Here is a 4,177-nt window from a genome sequence, read left to right as displayed (position 1 = left end):
TTTTTTTCTTTGGCTTCTTACCTTTTTTTGTTGCTAAAATCAGCAGGGGAATAGTACTCCTGAGAAGGACTTTCTGTCCCAAAATAAAGATCCTACTGAAAGGCTCCAGACAGTCATCATTTCATGCTTAGCACATCCAGGCACTACTACTGGAGGCTTATATGGAGATCACGTGGCAAAAGAGGCCAAGCAAGTAAAACATTGGCAGCAGGAGATTGCTATCTGGTGTTTGCCAGAAACCAGGTAATTGAAATCTCTCATACCACAGCTGTGTGGAAGAGCCAGCATGTCCAGAGGAGGTACGGTATTGCCAAGTGGAAGTAAATTTGCAAGTCTCCTTTGCAAACATCCATTTCTAAAGGACACCTACACTGGAAAAGAAACTAACTATAATCTTGCATGGTGTGTATTTGCAACTCCAACAAAGGCCTTGAAAGTGGAGAGCTCCCCTTGCAGCCTTCTTTTTCAGGTACACACACTCACCATGGCTGTCTTCTAGCAGGCTGGAACCAATGGTGGTGTGATTTGTTTTGGAGTCTGAACACAAAAGGTATATCTGCAAATAACAGGTACCATTAACATTTTAACAAAAAGTATATTTGTTTCAGAATGCGAGGACTGCCCGTTATGTGGCCAAGATTGCTTCATATTGGAAACTTAAATGGCCTTTAAACATGGGAGATGCTTCTTAATGTGTGTGAGGTTTTAGTTTTGGAGTTCTGAGGGTTTGGGAGTTGCCATTAATATTTGTTCCATCTGATGTGTTTTTTCCTTTGTATTTCTTACTGTTTCTTGTTTTCAGAAGTGTGCACTGTGCAAATAACCCAGCTAAGAGCTGTAGGAATTTCACATGTGCAGTTTCACAGGCTTTGTGGGACCCTCTTTTGTTCTAGGAGAGTTCGAGAGTTGCTTTAGGTTTATATACCTCAGTCAAAGGAAAGAACTTACTATATACCAGGTATCCTCCTCCGCCTCCTGTCTTGCCCTGGGTGGTGCCTGGCTGTGCCAGGGAACTTTCTTCCTGGTTCCTGTGATGCTGGAAGGGCTGGTGCACTGGCCTCAGCGCCTTCTCCTGGAGACACTTGGCTCTGTGGGCAGTCCCTGGCACGTTGGCTCCGTGGGCAGTCCCTGGTGCCTCTGCCTCCGTGTGGTGTGCTGTAGCAGGAGCCTTCTCTTGGTGTGATTCCCTGCCCTCCTGCACAGCCATGCCAGGAGCAAAGTGAGCCTCACATTCTTCCTGGGTTCTGTCCCAGATCCGTGCTTGCAGGAATGTTTCTATAGAAACCAGGGGCTGGAAAAACCTGCCCACCGAGTTCAGTGCTCTAATGTCAGGGACAGGAGAGCGAGCAGGCAGCAGGCAGGGGAGTGATCCCCAGCAAGGCAGAGGCCAGCGTGTGGTGACGTGGACAAAGAAGGTGTTCCCTCTGCTACACCTGTTTTGGAATGAGGAAAAACCACTCAGCACTCTGCTGCTCTTCCAAACACTGGCCCGGCTCCTCCATCGCAGGTTGGTGCAGCAGCGATTGTGCACACGATGAAGGTTAATAGTGACCGAGGGGGATCCCTGCTCACGGGCTTGAGGCTCTGAGGCAATGAGAAGCGATGAGAAGCTTGGCAGATGTACCACATGGTGACTGCACTCCTGGTAAAAGTTGTCGGGAACAGGGTTAACTGGGCTGAGAGAAGGCAGCGTAGAAGGACACTTTGCAGGCTCAGGAGCAGAGCAGTCATGGTTGCAAGGCAGTGATAAGCCTGAAAAACATCTAAATAAAGGGAATGAATGAAAGGGAAATAGGTACTGTCAGCCAGTTTACCTGCTTGGTGGGCATGCTGTGTGCATTCCCATGTAATACGAGCATGCAGATGCTCATTTTGTAATTGTTGTTACGTCTTCAGCTACTGAGAGAAGAGCTGGTGCTAAGGGAAGAAATGGCACTAGAGTGATAGGGAGATAGACAAACATTTACAGAACTGGTGTGTAAGCAACTGACCATCCTGTGGACAGCATTCTTTCTCAAAAATAAAAGCTTTTTTTTTTTTTTTTTTTTGGTGGTACCTTTGTTATTCTTTTTGCCCTAAGAGTTGGTGTCAGAAAATCAGAGCATCTGTTGATCCATGCCAGCCTTTCTCAGGCAAGAGAACTGTTTAAATCTGGGAGGAGGAAGCCTTATCATTTGTGTTTCCAAACACAGATGTTTTTTATGCATTTGCAGTGTTGCACAGCTGCTTATCTTGGAGTGCTGTAGCAAGTCGCTTCCAGGCTACAAGTGCTCCCTAGAAAGCTCACTGAGATGCAAAGGCAATATAACCTTGTACTATTCAGCACTATAAACCAACTTGGACAGGGCCTGCTGGACGAATCCCTGGAGTTCCTACTTTTAGCAGTTTACCATCATAAGTAGCTTTACTGGAAAGGGGAAGCTGGAAAAGCCATCCCAGATGTGTTAGTGTTAGTTTCTCTGAGGTTCTTTCCCAAGGAAGTGCGAGTGACTGGTATATCCCAGCACTGGCTTTATCTGCTTGTTTGAGGTGGCTCTTGCTGTCTCCCACACATAAGTTGTAGGGTTGATCCTAAAGTCCAGAATCTCTCTCTCTCTAATTACTGAACTATTCCATTGTTTTCTCGGAAATCCCCATAAAACCCCCCATAAAAATCTGCTGTTGACTAGTGCCAGGAAAGCAAGGAGGGAAGCTACATGGGCTGTTCCATCATCTGAGCTCTACTGCCTGCTTTAGTTCAGAGGAGCCTGGTTCCTGGCTCATTGCAGAGTTACTTGATAGCATCTCGTCCACATCCTTCAGAGAGCTGTGTTTCCACACCCCTACACACTTTGCTCCTGTACTTTGTGATGCTGCTACTAAAATCTCTTTTGGGCTTACGGCATCTAATGATACCCCCTTAAACCCTTTTCGCTGTCCCTTTTCCATGGTCAGTGTCTTCAGAGACTGATGATGTATGGTGTGTTTTTTTAGTATTCATAATTAAATATAGGACTCGAAATATGGGATGGAAAAGGTGATAGAAGTTGTCTTGGTTTTTGACATTCTTTTGATCAGCAGTGCTGGTACTGTCACAACGAATTTAGTAAATGGCAGTGTGCTCTTTCTAGCTGCTCAGTAGGTAAACTAAGAGGAAACTCCAGTCTCTGGAATTTATTTTTTGTGGGGGCAAAACTTAAATACTAAGGGATTTAATTTTTGTTTATGAAAGTTGTGAGTGAGGGATCTCTCTGTCTCCCACCATGTTCTTAGATGCTAACTGAATTCTCTCCTTGCCCTTTTTTTCTAACAGGATAGTAACCTCTGACCTCTGTGAACAGCACTTCTGGACCTGCTGATAGCCTCTGCTACTCAGCCTTACCTAGTGCAATGTCAGGTGAGCAGACAAAAATGGACTCAGTATCTGCTTGTTTGGTTGGTTGCTTGCTTTTTCTTCAGCAGAAACTTCATAAAACAAAGTTCCTGGTTCCAAGAACCATTCTTTACATTAACATAGTATCTGGTCAAATTGGGAGCAAGGAAACCACCCCAATCTTTGTGACCCAGCTGCCTTCTCACTCAGGGTGAACTCAGTTCCTTCTTTTACCCCAAAGAAGCTTTTTCAGCCACTGAACACAGAGGAAGAAGAACATTGAAATGTAATGTTCTCTTCCTATTTTTCGTAAGATTTGCTTGGTTCTGTTCTCCTCCCAAGATTTGCCCCAAAGTTAGTGGCTCACTGGGTGATTGTGAGAGATTTTTGCTGTACAGTGGTCACTGCAGGGCAGGCAGAAGGCTGAAGAATAACTTGAGTTCATCTGTGGAGTACTGAGATATAAACTATACTAAAACTAGGTCTTACCTTTCTTGTACTGGCCAACTCTCCCACCCCGTACTTCTGTCTAAACCTTCCTTCCTGGTCCAACTGATTATTTCAGGGCATATCACCCTGAGGGAGACTGTACTTCAGAGCCAAGTAAACCTTTGCTTTGGTGATATGAACAAGAGAAGACTTGGGACATGCTGATCTGCTTTAATGGCAAAACTTGATGTATGCTTGTATTCCAAGGGAGGCTGTTGAGTGGGACTCTACCTGAGATTGGAAGGATGCTCATCTTGAGCACAAAAGACCAAGATAATAGGCATAGTTTCACTGCTGCAGCTCTCTGGTCTGACAATATCCCAGCCTTTTTAGAAA

General features: G+C 45.2%; 1 long non-coding RNA gene across 1 annotated transcript in view; it reads left to right on the top strand.

The window, feature by feature from the left end:
* LOC114055351 overlaps positions 1-3,533 on the top strand; it is a 10,360-nt gene extending 6,827 nt beyond the window's left edge. Inside the window, exon 3 of the long non-coding RNA XR_003570711.1 lies at positions 3,293-3,533. This is a non-coding gene — a long non-coding RNA (uncharacterized LOC114055351). The remainder of the gene's footprint in view (positions 1-3,292) is intronic.
* Positions 3,534-4,177: the final 644 nt, after the last annotated feature.

The sequence above is a fragment of the Empidonax traillii genome, unplaced genomic scaffold (genome assembly GCF_003031625.1).
Source record: "Empidonax traillii isolate 1590-97213 ecotype Southwest subspecies unplaced genomic scaffold, ASM303162v1 scaffold55:size2822071, whole genome shotgun sequence".
NCBI lineage: Eukaryota > Metazoa > Chordata > Aves > Passeriformes > Tyrannidae > Empidonax > Empidonax traillii.
The sequence above is the reverse complement of the archived record's forward strand: the minus strand, read 5'-3'. Positions and strand labels throughout refer to the sequence as shown.